The sequence below is a fragment of the Heterodontus francisci genome, chromosome 31 (genome assembly GCF_036365525.1).
Source record: "Heterodontus francisci isolate sHetFra1 chromosome 31, sHetFra1.hap1, whole genome shotgun sequence".
Classification (NCBI taxonomy): domain Eukaryota; kingdom Metazoa; phylum Chordata; class Chondrichthyes; order Heterodontiformes; family Heterodontidae; genus Heterodontus; species Heterodontus francisci.
The window spans coordinates 5,420,001-5,441,386 of record NC_090401.1 but is presented as its reverse complement, the minus strand read 5'-3'; the positions used below and the strand labels follow the sequence as shown (position 1 = coordinate 5,441,386).

Sequence of the window (21,386 nt, the reverse complement as noted above, 5' to 3'; positions counted from 1 at the left end):
TGGATCTGAAATAAACAAGATACCATGGCAGAATGTGTGGATCTGAAATAAACAAATACCATGGCAGAATGTGTGGATCTGAAATAAACAAGATACCATGGCAGAATGTGTGGATCTGAAATAAACAAATACCATGGCAGAATGTGTGGATCTGAAATAAACAAATACCATGGCAGAATGTGTGGATCTGAAATAAACAAGATACCATGGCAGAATGTGTGGATCTGAAATAAACAAGATATCATGGCAGAATGTGTGGATCTGAAATAAACAAATACCACGGCAGAATGTGTGGATCTGAAATAAACAAGATACCATGGCAGAATGTGTGGATCTGAAATAAACAAATACCATGGCAGAATGTGTGGATCTGAAATAAACAAATACCATGGCAGAATGTGTGGATCTGAAATAAACAAGATACCATGGCAGAATGTGTGGATCTGAAATAAACAAATACCATGGCAGAATGTGTGGATCTGAAATAAACAAATACCATGGCAGAATGTGTGGATCTGAAATAAACAAGATACCATGGCAGAATGCGTGGATCTGAAATAAACAAATACCATGGCAGAATGTGTGGATCTGAAATAAACAAATACCATGGCAGAATGTGTGGATCTGAAATAAACAAGATACCATGGCAGAATGTGTGGATCTGAAATAAACAAATACCATGGCAGAATGTGTGGATTTGAAATAAACAAGATACCATGGCAGAATGTGTGGATCTGAAATAAACAAGATACCATGGCAGAATGTGTGGATCTGAAATAAACAAGATATCATGGCAGAATGTGTGGATCTGAAATAAACAAGATACCATGGCAGAATGTGTGTAGCGGAAATAAACAAGATATCATGGCAGAATGTGTGGATCTGAAATAAACAAGATATCATGGCAGAATGTGTGGATCTGAAATAAACAAGATACCATGGCAGAATGTGTGGATCTGAAATAAACAATATACCATGGCAGAATGTGTGTAGCTGAAATAAACAAGATACCATGGCAGAATGTGTGGATCTGAAATAAACAAGATACCATGGCAGAATGTGTGGATCTGAAATAAACAAGATACCATGGCAGAATGTGTGGATCTGAAATAAACAAATACCATGGCAGAATGTGTGGATCTGAAATAAACAAATACCATGGCAGAATGTGTGGATCTGAAATAAACAAATACCATGGCAGAATGTGTGGATCTGAAATAAACAAGATATCATGGCAGAATGTGTGGATCTGAAATAAACAAATACCATGGCAGAATGTGTGGATCTGAAATAAACAAGATATCATGGCAGAATGCGTGGATCTGAAATAAACAAGATATCATGGCAGAATGTGTGGATCTGAAATAAACAAATACCATGGCAGAATGTGTGGATCTGAAATAAACAAATACCATGGCAGAATGTGTGGATCTGAAATATACAAATACCATGGCAGAATTTGTGGATCTGAAATAAACAAGATATCATGGCAGAAAGCATGGATCTGAAATAAACAAGATATCATGGCAGAATGTGTGGATCTGAAATAAACAAATACCATGGCAGAATGTGTGGATCTGAAATAAACAAATACCATGGCAGAATGTGTGGATCTGAAATAAACAAATACCATGGCAGAATGTGTGGATCTGAAATAAACAAATACCATGGCAGAATGTGTGGATCTGAAATAAACAAATACCATGGCAGAATGTGTGGATCTGAAATAAACAAGATACCATGGCAGAATGTGTGGATCTGAAATAAACAAGATACCATGGCAGAATGTGTGGATCTGAAATAAACAAATACCATGGCAGGATGTGTGGATCTGAAATAAACAAATACCATGGCAGAATGTGTGGATCTGAAATAAACAAGATACCATGGCAGAATGTGTGGATCTGAAATAAACAAGATACCATGGCAGAATGTGTGGATCTGAAATAAACAAGATACCATGGCAGAATGTGTGGATCTGAAATAAACAAAATATCATGGCAGAATGTGTGGATCTGAAATAAACAAATACCATGGCAGAATGTGTGGATCTGAAATAAACAAATACCATGGCAGAATGTGTGGATCTGAAATAAACAAGATACCATGGCAGAATGTGTGGATCTGAAATAAACAAGATATCATGGCAGAATGTGTGGATCTGAAATAAACAAATACCATGGCAGAATGTGTGGATCTGAAATAAACAAATACCATGGCAGAATGTGTGGATCTGAAATAAACAAATACCATGGCAGAATGTGTGGATCTGAAATAAACAAGATATCATGGCAGAATGTGTGGATCTGAAATAAACAAGATATCATGGCAGAATGTGTGGATCTGAAATAAACAAGATATCATGGCAGAATGTGTGGATCTGAAATAAACAAGATATCATGGCAGAATGTGTGGATCTGAAATAAACAAGATATCATGGCAGAATGTGTGGATCTGAAATAAACAAATATCATGGCAGAATGTGTGGATCTGAAATAAACAAGATATCATGGCAGAATGTGTGGATCTGAAATAAACAAGATACCATGGCAGAATGCGTGGATCTGAAATAAACAAGATATCATGGCAGAATGTGTGGATCTGAAATAAACAAGATATCATGGCAGAATATGTGGATCTGAAATAAACAAATACCATGGCAGAATGTGTGGATCTGAAATAAACAAGATATCATGGCAGAATGTGTGGATCTGAAATAAACAAATACCATGGCAGAATGTGTGGATCTGAAATAAACAAGATACCATGGCAGAATGTGTGGATCTGAAATAAACAAGATATCATGGCAGAATGTGTGGATCTGAAATAAACAAGATACCATGGCAGAATGTGTGGATCTGAAATAAACAAATACCATGGCAGAATGTGTGGATCTGAAATAAACAAATACCATGGCAGAATGTGTGGATCTGAAATAAACAAGATACCATGGCAGAATATGTGGATCTGAAATAAACAAATACCATGGCAGAATGTGTGGATCTGAAATAAACAAGATATCATGGCAGAATGTGTGGATCTGAAATAAACAAATACCATGGCAGAATGTGTGGATCTGAAATAAACAAGATACCATGGCAGAATGTGTGGATCTGAAATAAACAAGATATCATGGCAGAATGTGTGGATCTGAAATAAACAAGATACCATGGCAGAATGTGTGGATCTGAAATAAACAAATACCATGGCAGAATGTGTGGATCTGAAATAAACAAATACCATGGCAGAATGTGTGGATCTGAAATAAACAAGATACCATGGCAGGATGTGTGGATCTGAAATAAACAAATACCATGGCAGAATGTGTGGATCTGAAATAAACAAGATATCATGGCAGAATGTGTGGATCTGAAATAAACAAATACCATGGCAGAATGTGTGGATCTGAAATAAACAAGATACCATGGCAGAATGTGTGGATCTGAAATAAACAAGATACCATGGCAGAATGTGTGGATCTGAAATAAACAAATACCATGGCAGAATGTGTGGATCTGAAATAAACAAGATACCATGGCAGAATGTGTGGATCTGAAATAAACAAGATACCATGGCAGAATGTGTGGATCTGAAATAATCAAATACCATGGCAGAATGTGTGGATCTGAAATAAACAAGATACCATGGCAGAATGTGTGGATCTGAAATAAACAAGATACCATGGCAGAATGTGTGGATCTGAAATAAACAAATACCATGGCAGAATGTGTGGATCTGAAATAAACAAATACCATGGCAGAATGTGTGGATCTGAAATAAACAAGATACCATGGCAGAATGTGTGGATCTGAAATAAACAAATACCATGGCAGAATGTGTGGATCTGAAATAAACAAATACCATGGCAGAATGTGTGGATCTGAAATAAACAAGATACCATGGCAGAATGTGTGGATCTGAAATAAACAAATACCATGGCAGAATGTGTGGATCTGAAATAAACAAGATACCATGGCAGAATGTGTGGATCTGAAATAAACAAGATACCATGGCAGAATGTGTGGATCTGAAATAAACAAATACCATGGCAGAATGTGTGGATCTGAAATAAACAAATACCATGGCAGAATGTGTGGATCTGAAATAAACAAGATACCATGGCAGAATGTGTGGATCTGAAATAAACAAATACCATGGCAGAATGTGTGGATCTGAAATAAACAAATACCATGGCAGAATGTGTGGATCTGAAATAAACAAGATACCATGGCAGAATGTGTGGATCTGAAATAAACAAATACCATGGCAGAATGTGTGGATCTGAAATAAACAAGATACCATGGCAGAATGTGTGGATCTGAAATAAAAAAGATATCATGGCAGAATGTGTGGATCTGAAATAAACAAATACCATGGCAGAATGTGTGGATCTGAAATAAACAAGATACCATGGCAGAATGTGTGGATCTGAAATAAACAAATACCATGGCAGAATGTGTGGATCTGAAATAAACAAATACCATGGCAGAATGTGTGGATCTGAAATAAACAAGATACCATGGCAGAATGTGTGGATCTGAAATAAACAAATACCATGGCAGAATGTGTGGATCTGAAATAAACAAATACCATGGCAGAATGTGTGGATCTGAAATAAACAAGATACCATGGCAGAATGCGTGGATCTGAAATAAACAAATACCATGGCAGAATGTGTGGATCTGAAATAAACAAATACCATGGCAGAATGTGCGGATCTGAAATAAACAAGATACCATGGCAGAATGTGTGGATCTGAAATAAACAAATACCATGGCAGAATGTGTGGATTTGAAATAAACAAGATACCATGGCAGAATGTGTGGATCTGAAATAAACAAGATACCATGGCAGAATGTGTGGATCTGAAATAAACAAGATATCATGGCAGAATGTGTGGATCTGAAATAAACAAGATACCATGGCAGAATGTGTGTAGCTGAAATAAACAAGATATCATGGTAGAATGTGTGGATCTGAAATAAACAAGATACCATGGCAGAATGTGTGGATCTGAAATAAACAATATACCATGGCAGAATGTGTGTAGCTGAAATAAACAAGATACCATGGCAGAATGTGTGGATCTGAAATAAACAAGATACCATGGCAGAATGTGTGGATCTGAAATAAACAAGATACCATGGCAGAATGTGTGGATCTGAAATAAACAAATACCATGGCAGAATGTGTGGATCTGAAATAAACAAATACCATGGCAGAATGTGTGGATCTGAAATAAACAAATACCATGGCAGAATGTGTGGATCTGAAATAAACAAGATATCATGGCAGAATGTGTGGATCTGAAATAAACAAATACCATGGCAGAATGTGTGGATCTGAAATAAACAAGATATCATGGCAGAATGCGTGGATCTGAAATAAACAAGATATCATGGCAGAATGTGTGGATCTGAAATAAACAAATACCATGGCAGAATGTGTGGATCTGAAATAAACAAATACCATGGCAGAATGTGTGGATCTGAAATATACAAATACCATGGCAGAATGTGTGTAGCTGAAATAAACAAGATACCATGGCAGAATGTGTGGATCTGAAATAAACAAGATACCATGGCAGAATGTGTGGATCTGAAATAAACAAATACCATGGCAGAATGTGTGGATCTGAAATAAACAAATACCATGGCAGAATGTGTGGATCTGAAATAAACAAATACCATGGCAGAATGTGTGGATCTGAAATAAACAAGATATCATGGCAGAATGTGTGGATCTGAAATAAACAAATACCATGGCAGAATGTGTGGATCTGAAATAAACAAGATATCATGGCAGAATGCGTGGATCTGAAATAAACAAGATATCATGGCAGAATGTGTGGATCTGAAATAAACAAATACCATGGCAGAATGTGTGGATCTGAAATAAACAAATACCATGGCAGAATGTGTGGATCTGAAATATACAAATACCATGGCAGAATTTGTGGATCTGAAATAAACAAGATATCATGGCAGAATGCGTGGATCTGAAATAAACAAGATATCATGGCAGAATGTGTGGATCTGAAATAAACAAATACCATGGCAGAATGTGTGGATCTGAAATAAACAAATACCATGGCAGAATGTGTGGATCTGAAATAAACAAATACCATGGCAGAATGTGTGGATCTGAAATAAACAAATACCATGGCAGAATGTGTGGATCTGAAATAAACAAATACCATGGCAGAATGTGTGGATCTGAAATAAACAAGATACCATGGCAGAATGTGTGGATCTGAAATAAACAAGATACCATGGCAGAATGTGTGGATCTGAAATAAACAAATACCATGGCAGAATGTGTGGATCTGAAATAAACAAATACCATGGCAGAATGTGTGGATCTGAAATAAACAAGATACCATGGCAGAATGTGTGGATCTGAAATAAACAAGATACCATGGCAGAATGTGTGGATCTGAAATAAACAAGATACCATGGCAGAATGTGTGGATCTGAAATAAACAAAATATCATGGCAGAATGTGTGGATCTGAAATAAACTAATACCATGGCAGAATGTGTGGATCTGAAATAAACAAATACCATGGCAGAATGTGTGGATCTGAAATAAACAAGATACCATGGCAGAATGTGTGGATCTGAAATAAACAAGATATCATGGCAGAATGTGTGGATCTGAAATAAACAAATACCATGGCAGAATGTGTGGATCTGAAATAAACAAATACCATGGCAGAATGTGTGGATCTGAAATAAACAAATACCATGGCAGAATGTGTGGATCTGAAATAAACAAGATATCATGGCAGAATGTGTGGATCTGAAATAAACAAGATATCATGGCAGAATGTGTGGATCTGAAATAAACAAGATATCATGGCAGAATGTGTGGATCTGAAATAAACAAGATATCATGGCAGAATGTGTGGATCTGAAATAAACAAGATATCATGGCAGAATGTGTGGATCTGAAATAAACAAATACCATGGCAGAATGTGTGGATCTGAAATAAACAAGATATCATGGCAGAATGTGTGGATCTGAAATAAACAAGATACCATGGCAGAATGCGTGGATCTGAAATAAACAAGATATCATGGCAGAATGTGTGGATCTGAAATAAACAAGATATCATGGCAGAATATGTGGATCTGAAATAAACAAATACCATGGCAGAATGTGTGGATCTGAAATGAACAAGATATCATGGCAGAATGTGTGGATCTGAAATAAACAAATACCATGGCAGAATGTGTGGATCTGAAATAAACAAGATACCATGGCAGAATGTGTGGATCTGAAATAAACAAGATATCATGGCAGAATGTGTGGATCTGAAATAAACAAATACCATGGCAGAATGTGTGGATCTGAAATAAACAAGATACCATGGCAGAATGTGTGGATCTGAAATAAACAAATACCATGGCAGAATGTGTGGATCTGAAATAAACAAATACCATGGCAGAATGTGTGGATCTGAAATAAACAAGATACCATGGCAGAATGTGTGGATCTGAAATAAACAAATACCATGGCAGAATGTGTGGATCTGAAATAAACAAGATATCATGGCAGAATGTGTGGATCTGAAATAAACAAATACCATGGCAGAATGTGTGGATCTGAAATAAACAAGATACCATGGCAGAATGTGTGGATCTGAAATAAACAAGATACCATGGCAGAATGTGTGGATCTGAAATAAACAAATAGCATGGCAGAATGTGTGGATCTGAAATAAACAAATACCATGGCAGAATGTGTGGATCTGAAATAAACAAGATACCATGGCAGAATGTGTGGATCTGAAATAAACAAGATACCATGGCAGAATGTGTGGATCTGAAATAAACAAATACCATGGCAGAATGTGTGGATCTGAAATAAACAAGATACCATGGCAGAATGTGTGGATCTGAAATAAACAAGATACCATGGCAGAATGTGTGGATCTGAAATAAACAAATACCATGGCAGAATGTGTGGATCTGAAATAAACAAATACCATGGCAGAATGTGTGGATCTGAAATAAACAAGATACCATGGCAGAATGTGTGGATCTGAAATAAACAAATACCATGGCAGAATGTGTGGATCTGAAATAAACAAATACCATGGCAGAATGTGTGGATCTGAAATAAACATGATACCATGGCAGAATGTGTGGATCTGAAATAAACAAATACCATGGCAGAATGTGTGGATCTGAAATAAACAAGATACCATGGCAGAATGTGTGGATCTGAAATAAACAAGATACCATGGCAGAATGTGTGGATCTGAAATAAACAAATACCATGGCAGAATGTGTGGATCTGAAATAAACAAATACCATGGCAGAATGTGTGGATCTGAAATAAACAAGATACCATGGCAGAATGTGTGGATCTGAAATAAACAAATACCATGGCAGAATGTGTGGATCTGAAATAAACAAATACCATGGCAGAATGTGTGGATCTGAAATAAACAAGATACCATGGCAGAATGTGTGGATCTGAAATAAACAAATACCATGGCAGAATGTGTGGATCTGAAATAAACAAGATACCATGGCAGAATGTGTGGATCTGAAATAAACAAGATATCATGGCAGAATGTGTGGATCTGAAATAAACAAATACCATGGCAGAATGTGTGGATCTGAAATAAACAAGATACCATGGCAGAATGTGTGGATCTGAAATAAACAAATACCATGGCAGAATGTGTGGATCTGAAATAAACAAATACCATGGCAGAATGTGTGGATCTGAAATAAACAAGATACCATGGCAGAATGTGTGGATCTGAAATAAACAAATACCATGGCAGAATGTGTGGATCTGAAATAAACAAATACCATGGCAGAATGTGTGGATCTGAAATAAACAAGATACCATGGCAGAATGCGTGGATCTGAAATAAACAAATACCATGGCAGAATGTGTGGATCTGAAATAAACAAATACCATGGCAGAATGTGTGGATCTGAAATAAACAAGATACCATGGCAGAATGTGTGGATCTGAAATAAACAAATACCATGGCAGAATGTGTGGATTTGAAATAAACAAGATACCATGGCAGAATGTGTGGATCTGAAATAAACAAGATACCATGGCAGAATGTGTGGATCTGAAATAAACAAGATATCATGGCAGAATGTGTGGATCTGAAATAAACAAGATACCATGGCAGAATGTGTGTAGCTGAAATAAACAAGATATCATGGCAGAATGTGTGGATCTGAAATAAACAAGATATCATGGCAGAATGTGTGGATCTGAAATAAACAAGATCCCATGGCAGAATGTGTGGATCTGAAATAAACAATATACCATGGCAGAATGTGTGTAGCTGAAATAAACAAGATACCATGGCAGAATGTGTGGATCTGAAATAAACAAGATACCATGGCAGAATGTGTGGATCTGAAATAAACAAGATACCATGGCAGAATGTGTGGATCTGAAATAAACAAATACCATGCAGAATGTGTGGATCTGAAATAAACAAATACCATGGCAGAATGTGTGGATCTGAAATAAACAAATACCATGGCAGAATGTGTGGATCTGAAATAAACAAGATATCATGGCAGAATGTGTGGATCTGAAATAAACAAATACCATGGCAGAATGGGTGGATCTGAAATAAACAAGATATCATGGCAGAATGCGTGGATCTGAAATAAACAAGATATCATGGCAGAATGTGTGGATCTGAAATAAACAAATACCATGGCAGAATGTGTGGATCTGAAATAAACAAATACCATGGCAGAATGTGTGGATCTGAAATATACAAATACCATGGCAGAATTTGTGGATCTGAAATAAACAAGATATCATGGCAGAATGCGTGGATCTGAAATAAACAAGATATCATGGCAGAATGTGTGGATCTGAAATAAACAAATACCATGGCAGAATGTGTGGATCTGAAATAAACAAATACCATGGCAGAATGTGTGGATCTGAAATAAACAAATACCATGGCAGAATGTGTGGATCTGAAATAAACAAATACCATGGCAGAATGTGTGGATCTGAAATAAACAAATACCATGGCAGAATGTGTGGATCTGAAATAAACAAGATACCATGGCAGAATGTGTGGATCTGAAATAAACAAGATACCATGGCAGAATGTGTGGATCTGAAATAAACAAATACCATGGCAGAATGTGTGGATCTGAAATAAACAAATACCATGGCAGAATGTGTGGATCTGAAATAAACAAGATACCATGGCAGAATGTGTGGATCTGAAATAAACAAGATACCATGGCAGAATGTGTGGATCTGAAATAAACAAGATACCATGGCAGAATGTGTGGATCTGAAATAAACAAAATATCATGGCAGAATGTGTGGATCTGAAATAAACAAATACCATGGCAGAATGTGTGGATCTGAAATAAACAAATACCATGGCAGAATGTGTGGATCTGAAATAAACAAGATACCATGGCAGAATGTGTGGATCTGAAATAAACAAGATATCATGGCAGAATGTGTGGATCTGAAATAAACAAATACCATGGCAGAATGTGTGGATCTGAAATAAACAAATACCATGGCAGAATGTGTGGATCTGAAATAAACAAATACCATGGCAGAATGTGTGGATCTGAAATAAACAAGATATCATGGCAGAATGTGTGCATCTGAAATAAACAAGATATCATGGCAGAATGTGTGGATCTGAAATAAACAAGATATCATGGCAGAATAGTGGATCTGAAATAAACAAGATATCATGGCAGAATGTGTGGATCTGAAATAAACAAGATATCATGGCAGAATGTGTGGATCTGAAATAAACAAATACCATGGCAGAATGTGTGGATCTGAAATAAACAAGATATCATGGCAGAATGTGTGGATCTGAAATAAACAAGATTCCATGGCAGAATGCGTGGATCTGAAATAAACAAGATATCATGGCAGAATGTGTGGATCTGAAATAAACAAGATATCATGGCAGAATATGTGGATCTGAAATAAACAAATACCATGGCAGAATGTGTGGATCTGAAATAAACAAGATATCATGGCAGAATGTGTGGATCTGAAATAAACAATATACCATGGCAGAATGTGTGGATCTGAAATAAACAAGATACCATGGCAGAATGTGTGGATCTGAAATAAACAAGATATCATGGCAGAATGTGTGGATCTGAAATAAACAAGATACCATGGCAGAATGTGTGGATCTGAAATAAACAAGATATCATGGCAGAATGTGTGGATCTGAAATAAACAAGATATCATGGCAGAATGTGTGGATCTGAAATAAACAAGATATCATGGCAGAATGTGTGGATCTGAAATAAACAAGATATCATGGCAGAATGTGTGGATCTGAAATAAACAAATACCATGGCAGAATGTGTGGATCTGAAATAAACAAGATACCATGGCAGAATGTGTGGATCTGAAATAAACAAGATATCATGGCAGAATGTGTGGATCTGAAATAAACAAGATATCATGGCAGAATGTGTGGATCTGAAATAAACAAGATATCATGGCAGAATGTGTGGATCTGAAATAAACAAATACCATGGCAGAATGTGTGGATCTGAAATAAACAAGATACCATGGCAGAATGTGTGGATCTGAAATAAACAAGATATCATGGCAGAATGTGTGGATCTGAAATAAACAAGTTATCATGGCAGAATGTGTGGATCTGAAATAAACAAATACCATGGCAGAATGTGTGGATCTGAAATAAACAAGATATCATGGCAGAATGTGTGGATCTGAAATAAACAAATACCATGGCAGAATGTGTGGATCTGAAATAAACAAGATATCATGGCAGAATGTGTGGATCTGAAATAAACAAATACCATGGCAGAATGTGTGGATCTGAAATAAACAAGATACCATGGCAGAATGTGTGGATCTGAAATAAACAAGATACCATGGCAGAATGTGTGGATCTGAAATTTACAAATACCATGGCAGAATGTGTGGATCTGAAATAAACAAATACCATGGCAGAATGTGTGGATCTGAAATATACAAATACCATGGCAGAATTTGTGGATCTGAAATAAACAAGATATCATGGCAGAATGCGTGGATCTGAAATAAACAAGATATCATGGCAGAATGTGTGGATCTGAAATAAACAAATACCATGGCAGAATGTGTGGATCTGAAATAAACAAGATATCATGGCAGAATGTGTGGATCTGAAATAAACAAATACCATGGCAGAATGTGTGGATCTGAAATAAACAAGATACCATGGCAGAATGTGTGGATCTGAAATAAACAAGATATCATGGCAGAATGTGTGGATCTGAAATAAACAAATACCATGGCAGAATGTGTGGATCTGAAATAAACAAGATACCATGGCAGAATGTGTGGATCTGAAATAAACAAGATATCATGGCAGAATGTGTGGATCTGAAATAAACAAGTTATCATGGCAGAATGTGTGGATCTGAAATAAACAAATACCATGGCAGAATGTGTGGATCTGAAATAAACAAATACCATGGCAGAATGTGTGGATCTGAAATAAACAAATACCATGGCAGAATGTTTGGATCTGAAATAAACAAGATACCATGGCAGAATGTGTGGATCTGAAATAAACAAGATACCATGGCAGAATGTTTGGATCTGAAATAAACAAGATACCATGGCAGAATGTGTTGATCTGAAATAAACAAGATACCATGGCAGAATGTGTGGATCTGAAATAAACAAGATATCATGGCAGAATGTGTGGATCTGAAATTAACAAGATACCATGGCAGAATGTGTGGATCTCATGCTGATGGGCCCTTCTTGAGGTACCAGTTTGCTACGATGTTTCTTTCTTGAAGCATTCAGCACCTTTGAGAGATGCACAGGACAAGCCACTGATTTGTGCATCAAATGGTTGTGCCACTCTTCAGTATTGCAGTATTTCCCTGCACCTTAGTGAGACAGAGACTGCTGCCATTATAAAAGCTTTGTTGTGGTTCCCACAGTATTCTACCCCTTGCCTACCTGGAGATGGGTGGGAAGGGTTGAAGAGTTGCAAGATACTCCGAGAACTCAGTGAGAGGTGCAACATGAGTTCTGTAGCCACAGAGAAGTCAGCCAACAGCTACGTCCCTGATTTTGGGCTGACCAAAGGACAAGAAGGTGAAGGAAGTAGCTCTGAGGACTGGTCAATCTGGCAAGCCAGACCCTACTCTATAGAGGACTGCATGGTAAATGCCTACTCAGATCGGGAAAAAGAACCCGACCCAAACCTGACCGAACCACAGTGGACCTGAGCCCAACCCGACCCAACCCGAGTCCCACCAATTTTGCCCCGAGCCCAACACCAAACCTGCAGAAGTTGCAGCACATGCGTGATGATGCCATAGTGATGTCACTCGTTCACTGCGCACTCAGTTTTGTAACGGACTCCCAGCTCAGGTAAGTTTTTTAATTTCGATACTTACCAGCAGATCACTTACTGTGTGTGTCTGGCCTGAGCCCAAACCGAGGCCGAAAGCTGAACCCGGAAGAGGGGCCCGACCCGACCTGACCCGAACCCGACATGTTGTCGGGTCCTGTCTTGTTCGGGTTCAGGTCGGGTAGCGGGCCTTTAACTGCATGGGACCAGTTTGTGTCAGTCTCTGTTTGCCAGGCATGATTCCAGGTTCACAGTCAGCCTGAGCTGTAAAAACTCACAAAACTCTTATCTGCTGGGGGAGTGATGCCTTCACATTCAGCAGCCTCCACCTCATGATGGCTCTGAAAACATTCCACACCAGCCCAATGCTGTTGACTTGTGGACCCATGAATGGACAATGCAAGATCCTGCAGAGAACTGGAACCGTTTCACTGAATTTGACAAATCCACAGCATTGATTACTTTATATTTATTTTTATTCAATCATGAGATGTGGGCGTCGCTGGCTAGGCCAGAATTTGTTGCCCACCCCTAATTGTTCTTGAGAAGGTGGTGGTGAGCTGCCTTCTTGAACCTCTGCAGTCCATTTGGGGTAGGTATACCCACAGTGCAGTTAGGAAGGGAGTTCCAGGATTTTGACCCAGGGACAGTGAAGGAACGGCAATATAGTTCCAAGTAAGGATGGTGTGTGACTTGAAGGGGAACGTGCAAGTGGCGGTGTTCCCATGCATTTGCTGCCCTTATCCTTCCAAGTGGGTTTGGAAGGTGCTGTCAAGGGAGGTTTGATGAGTTGTTGCAGTGAATTTTGTAGATGGCACACACTGCTGCCACTGTGCTTCGATGGTAGAGGGAGTGAATGTTTAAGTTGGAGGATGGGGTGCAGATCAAGCAGGCTGCTTTGTCTTGGATGGTGTCGAGCTTCTTGAATGTTTTTCAAGCTGCACTCATTCATGCAAGTGGAGAGTATTCCATCAGACTCCAAACTTGTGCCTTGTAGATGGGAGACAGCTTGGGCAGTCAGAAGGTGAGTTACTCATCACAGAATTCCAGCCTCTGACCTGCTGTGGTATTCACTCCATTGATATGGCTCCTCCAGTTCAGTTTCTGGTCAATGGTAACCCCAGGATGTTGATGATGGGGGATTCAGCTATGGTAATGCCATTGAATGTCAAGGAGAGATGGTAAGATTCTCTCTTGTTGGAGATGGCCATTGCCTGGCACTTGTGTGATGTGAATGTTACTTGCCACTTAACAGCTCAATTTTGAATGTTGTCCAGGTCTTGCTGCATGCAGGCACGGGCTTCTTCAGTATCTGAGGAGTCACAAGTGGTACTGAACACTATGTAATCATGAGCGAACATCCCCTCTTCTAAACGTATGATGGAGGGAAGGTCATTGATGAAGCAGCTGAAGATGGTTGGGCCTAGGACACCACACTGAGGAACTCCTGCAGTGATGTCCTGCAGCTCAGATGATTGACCTCCAACAACCACAACCATCTTCCTTTGTGCTAGGTATGACTCCAACCAGTGGAGAGTTTTCCCCCTGATTCCCATTGACTCCAGTTTTGCTAGGGCTGCTTGATGCCATACTTGGTCAAATGCTGCATTGATGTCAAGGACAATCACCCGTACCTCACCTGTGATTATCAGCTCTCTTGTCCATATTTGGACCAAGGCTGTAGTGAGGTTAGGAGCTGAGTGGCTCTGGCGGAACCAGAACTGAGCGTCAGTGAACAGGTTATTGCTGTGTAAGTTATGTATGATAGCACTGTCGATGACACCTTCCATCACTTTGCTATGATTGAAAGTAGACTGATGGGGTGGTGATTGGCCAGATTGATCCTGCTTGTTCTGTACAGGATATACCTGGGCAACTTTCTACATTGTTGGGTAGATGCCAGTGTTGTAGCTGTACTGGAACAGTTTGGCTAGGGGTGTGGCTAGTTCTGGAGCACAAGTCTTCAGTACTATAGATGGGATGTTGTCAGGGCCCAGAGCCTTTGTTGTATCCAGTGCCCTTAGCTATTTCCTGATATCATGTGGAGTGAATCAAATTGGCTGAAGACTGGCATCTGTGATGGTGGGGAGCTCAGGAGGAGGCTGAAATGGATCATCTTCTGGCTGAAAATGGTTGCAAATGTTTCAGCCTTGTCTTTTGCACTGATGTGCTGGGCCCTCCCATCATTGAGGATAGGAATGTTTGTGGGGCCACCTCCTCTAGTTAGTTGTTTAATTGTCCACCACCATTCATGACCGGATGTGGCAGGACTGCAGAGCTTATATCTCATCCGATGATTGTGGGATCACTTAGCTCTGTGTATCGCATGATGCTTCTGTTGTTTAACATTAATGTAATCCTGTGTTGTAGCTTCACCAGGTTGGCATCTCATTTTTTAGGTATTCCTGGTGCTTCTCCTGGCATGCTCTCCTGCACTGCTCATTGAAAAACGATTGGTTCCCCTGGTTTGATGGTGATGGTAGAGTGGGGGATATGCTGGGCCATGAGGTTACAGATTGTGGTTGAATACAATTATGCTTCTGCTGATGGCCCACAGCACCTCATAGATGCCCAGTTTTGATGGCTGTTCTGAATCTATCCCTTTCAGCATGGTGGCAGTGTCACACAACACGATGGAGAGTATCCGCAGTGTGAAGACGGGACTTTGTCTCCACAAGGGTTGTGTGGTGGTCACTCCTATCAATATTGTCATGGAAGGATGCATCTGTGAGTGGTGAGGGCGAAGTCAAGTAGGTTTTCCCTCTTGTTGGTTCTCTCACCATCTGCCAGAGGCCCAGTCTGGCAGAAATGTCCTTCAGGACTGAGCCAGCTTGACCAGTAGTGGTGCTACCAAGCCACTCTTGATGATGGGCATTAATGTCCCCCACCCAGAGTAAATTCTGCTTCCTTGCCACCCTCAGTGTTTCTTCCAAGTGGTGTACAACGTGGAGGAGCACTGATTCATCAGCCGTGGGGGGCAGTAGCTGGTAATCAGCAGGAGGTTTCCTCGCTAATATTTAACCTGATGTCGTGAGACTGTATTGGGTCCGGAGTTGATGTTGAGGACTCCCAGGGCAACTCCCTCCCGACTGTACACCACCGTGCCACCACCTCTGGTGGGTCTGTCCTGCCGGTGGGACAGGACATACCCAGCAATGTGATGGTGGAGTCTGGGACATTGGCTATAAATTATGATTCGGTGAGTATGACTTTGTCAGGCTGTTGCTGGACTAGTCTGTGGGACAGCTCTCCCAACTTTGACACAAGCCCCCAGACGTTAGTGAGGAGAACTTTGCAGGGTCGACGGGGCAGGTTGAGCCTTTGTCGTTTCCAGTGCCTGGATCGATCTTTAGAATTAGAATTAGAACATTACAGCGCAGTACAGGCCCTTCGGCCCTCGATGTTGCGCCGACCTGTGAAACCATCTGACCTACACTATTCCATTTTCATCCATATGTCTATCCAATGACCACTTAAATGCCCTTAAAGTTGGCGAGTCTACTACTGTTGCAGGCAGGGCGTTCCACGCCCCTACTACTCTCTGAGTAAAGAAACTACCTCTAACATCTGTCCTATATCTATCACCCCTCAACTTAAAGCTATGTCCCCTCGTGTTTGCCATCACCATCCGAGGAAAAAGACTCTCACTATCCACCCTATCTAACCCTCTGATTATCTTATATGTCTCTATTAAGTCACCTCTCCTCCTCCTTCTCTCCAACGAAAACAACCTCAAGTCCCTCAGCCTTTCCTCGTAAGACCTTCCCTCCATACCAGGCAACATCCTAATAAATCTCCTCTGCACCCTTTCCAAAGCTTCCACATCCTGCCTATAATGCGGTGACCAGAACTGCACGCAATACTCCAGGTGCGGTCTCACCAGAGTTTTGTACAGCTGCAGCATGACTTCATGGCTCCGAAACTCGATCCCCCTACTAATAAAAGCTAACACACCATATGCCTTCTTAACAGCCCTATTAACCTGGGTAGCAACTTTCAGGGATTTGTGTACCTGGACACCAAGATCTCTCTGTTCATCTACACTACCAAGAATCTTTCCATTAGCCCAGTACTCTGCATTCCTGTTACTCCTTCCAAAGTGAATCACCTCACACTTTTCCGCATTAAACTCCATTTGCCATCTCTCAGCCCAGCTCTGCAGCCTATCTATGTCCCTCTGTAACCTACAACATCCTTCAGCACTATCCACAACTCCACCGACCTTCGTGTCATCCGCAAATTTACTAACCCACCCTTCTACACCCTCTTCCAGGTCATTTATAAAAATGACAAACAGCAATGGCCCCAAAACAGATCCTTGTGGTACACCACTAGTAACTAAACTCCAGGATGAACATTTGCCATCAACCACCACCCTCTGTCTTCTTTCAGCTAGCCAATTTCTGATCCAAAGCTCTAAATCACCTTCAGCCCCATACTTCCGTATTTTCTGCAATAGCCGACCGTGGGGAACCTTATCAAACGCCTTACTGAAATCCATATACACGACATCCACTGCTTTACCCTCATCCACCTGTTTGGTCACCTTCTCGAAAAACTCAATAAGGTTTGTGAGGCACGACCTACCCTTCACAAAACCGTGCTGACTATCGATAATGAACTTATTCTTTTCAAGATGATTATAAATCCTGTCTCTTATAACCTTTTCCAACATTTTACCCACAACCGAAGTAAGGCTCACAGGTCTATAATTACCAGGGCTGTTTCTACTCCCCTTCTTGAACAAGGGGACAACATTTGCTATCCTCCAGTCTTCCGGCACTATTCCTGTCGACAATGACGACATAAAGATCAAGGACAAAGGCTCTGCAATCTCCTCCCTGGCTTCCCAGAGAATCCTAGGATAAATCCCATCTGGCCCAGGGGACTTATCTATTTTCACACTTTCCAAAATTGCTAACACCTCCTCCTTGTGAACCTCAATCCCATCTAGCCTAGTAGTCTGAATCTCAGTATTCTCCTCGACAACATTTTCTTTCTCTACTGTAAATACTGACGAAAAATATTCATTTAACGCTTCCCCTATCTCCTCTGATTCCACACACAACTTCCCACTACTATCCTTGATTGGCCCTAATCTAACTCTAGTCATTCTTTTATTCCTGATATACCGATAGAAAGCCTTAGAGTTTTCCTTGATCCTATCCGCCAATGACTTCTCGTGTCCTCTCCTTGCTCTTCTTAGCTCTCCCTTTAGATCCTTCCTGGCTAGCTTGTAACTCTCAAGCGCCCTAACTGAGCCTTCACGTCTCATCCTAACATAAGCCTTCTTCTTCCTCTTGACAAGCGCTTCAACTTCTTTAGTAAACCACAGCTCCCTCGCTCGACAACTTCCTCCCTGCCTGACAAGTACATACTTATCAAGGACATGCAGTAGCTGCTCCTTGAATAAGCTCCACATTTCGATTGTGCCCATCCCCTGCAGTTTCCTCCCCCATCCTACGCATCCTAAATCTTGCCTAATCGCATCATAATTTCCTTTCCCCCAGCTATAATTTTTGCCCTGCGGTATATACCTGTCCCTGCCCATCGCTAAGGTAAACCTAACCGAATTGTGATCACTATCACCAAAGTGCTCACCTACATCTAAATCTAACACCTGGCCGGGTTCATTACCCAGTACCAAATCCAATGTGGCATCGCCCCTGGTTGGCCTGTCTGCATACTGTGTCAGAAAACCCTCCTGCACACACTGGACAAAAACTGACCCATCTAAAGTACTCGAACTATAGTATTTCTAGTCAATATTTGGAAAGTTAAAGTCCCCCATAACAACTACCCTGTTACTCTCGCCCCTGTCGAGAATCATCTTCGCTATCCTTTCCTCTACATCTCTGGAACTATTCGGAGGTCTATAGAAGACTCCCAACAGGGTGACCTCTCCTCTCCTGTTTCTAACCTCGGCCTATACTACCTCAGTAGACGAGTCCTCAAACATCCTTTCTGCCGCTGTAATACTCTCCTTGATTAACAATGCCACCCCCCCCCCCCCCCTCTTTTACCATCTTCTCTGTTCTTACTGAAACATCTAAATCCCGGAACCTGCAACATCCATTCCTGCCCCTCCTCTACCCATGTCTCCGAAATGGCCACTACATCGAGATCCCAGGTACCAACCCATGCTGCAAGCTCACCCACCTTATTCCGGATGCTCCTGGCGTTGAAGTAGACACACTTTAAACCAAGTTCTTGCTTGCCAGTGCCCTCTTGCGTCCTTGTAACCTTATCCCTGACCTCACTACTCTCAACATCCTGTACATTGGAACTACAATTTAGATTCCCATTCCCCTGCTGAATTAGTTTAAACCCCCCCGAAGAGCACTAGCAAATCTCCCCCCCAGGATATTGGTACCCCTCTGGTTCAGGTGAAGACCATCCTGTTTGTAGAGGTCCCACCTACCCCAGAAAGAGCCCCAATTATCCAGGAAACCAAAACCCTCCCTCCTACACCATCCCTGTAGCCACGTGTTCAACTCCTCTCTCTCCCTATTCCTCGCTTCGCTATCACGTGGCACGGGCAACAACCCAGAGATAACAATTCTGTTTGTTCTCGCTCTAGCCTTCCACCCTAGCTCCCTGAATTTCTGCCTTAAATCCCCATCTCTCTTCCTACCTATGTCGTTGGTGCCTATGTGGACCACGACTTGGGGCTGCTCCCCCTCCCCCTTAAGGATCCCAAAAACACGATCCGAGACATCACGAACCCTGGCACCTGGGAGGCAACACACCAACCGTGAGTCTCTCTCGTTCCCACAGAACCTCCTATCTGTTCCCCTAACTATGGAGTCCCCAATGACTAATGCTCTGCTCCTCTTCATCTTTCCCTTCTGAGCAACAGGGACAGACTCTGTGCCAGAGACCTGTACCCCATTGCTTACCCCTGATCTTGGGTGGTCTGACTGCTTTTATTCTTTTTGGACTTTCCAGTAGTGGTTTGATCCAACTGAGTGGCTTTCCAAGTCTTTTAAAAGGGCAGTTCAGAGTCAACCAGATTTGAGCTTCAAGATTGTTATAATGAGGTGCATTTCATTCAACAATAACGGTTGAGGGTGAAGCCACTGCAAGTGATGTCACGAGTGCAAATGTAGTAACATCATCAGCACTTGCTTGTGCTGTCTGCAGTGTATGAACTCTTTGCTGCCTGCAGTCTCTGCACTCTCCACAGTCTCTGTCCTGTCTGCAGTCTGTGAACTCTGGGCATCTGCAGTCTGTGAATCACAGGATCGTTACAGTGCAGAAGGAGGCCATTCAGCCCATCATGTCTGTCCTGGCTGTCTAAATGAGCAATTCACCTAGGGCCATACCCCTGCCTTCTCCCCATAACCCTGCATATTCTTCCTTCTCATATAACAGTCTAATTCCCTTTTGAATACTTTATTTGAACCTGCCTCCACCACACTCTCAGGCAGCGCATTCCAGTCCTTAACCACTCGCACCGTGAAAAAGTTTTTCCTCATGTCACTTTTGGTTTTTTTACCAATTACTTTAAATCTGTACCCTCTCATTCTCGATCCTTTCATTACTGGGAACAGTTTCTCTCTATCTACTCTGTCCAGACCCCTCATGATTTTCAATACTTTGATCAAATCATCTCTCAGCCAGCCTTATTTTCTCCAAGGAAAACAGTTCTAACTTCTCCAATCTATCCTTATAACTGAAATTCCTCATCCCCGGAAGCATTCTCGTGAATCTTTTCTGTACTCTCTCCAATATCTTCACATATATTCCTAAAGTATGGCACCCAGAACTGGATGCAATTCTCCAGCTGAGGCCGGACGATTGTCTTATACAAATTCAACATAACTTCCTTGCTTTTGTATTCTATACCCCTATTAATAAATTTTAGGACACTGTATGCTTTATTAACCGCGCTGTCAACCTGCCCTGCCAGCTTCAATGACTTATGCACATAAACACCCAGGTCCCTCTGCTCCTGCACCCCCTTTTAGAATTGTATCCTTTATTGTCTCTCCATGTTC

General features: G+C 40.9%; 1 protein-coding gene across 2 annotated transcripts in view; it reads left to right on the top strand.

The window, feature by feature from the left end:
- The window catches only part of LOC137347060 (granulocyte colony-stimulating factor receptor-like), a 568,030-nt gene that overhangs the window by 326,042 nt on the left and 220,602 nt on the right, over positions 1 to 21,386 (top strand). The gene's annotated exons all lie outside the window — the stretch shown is intronic.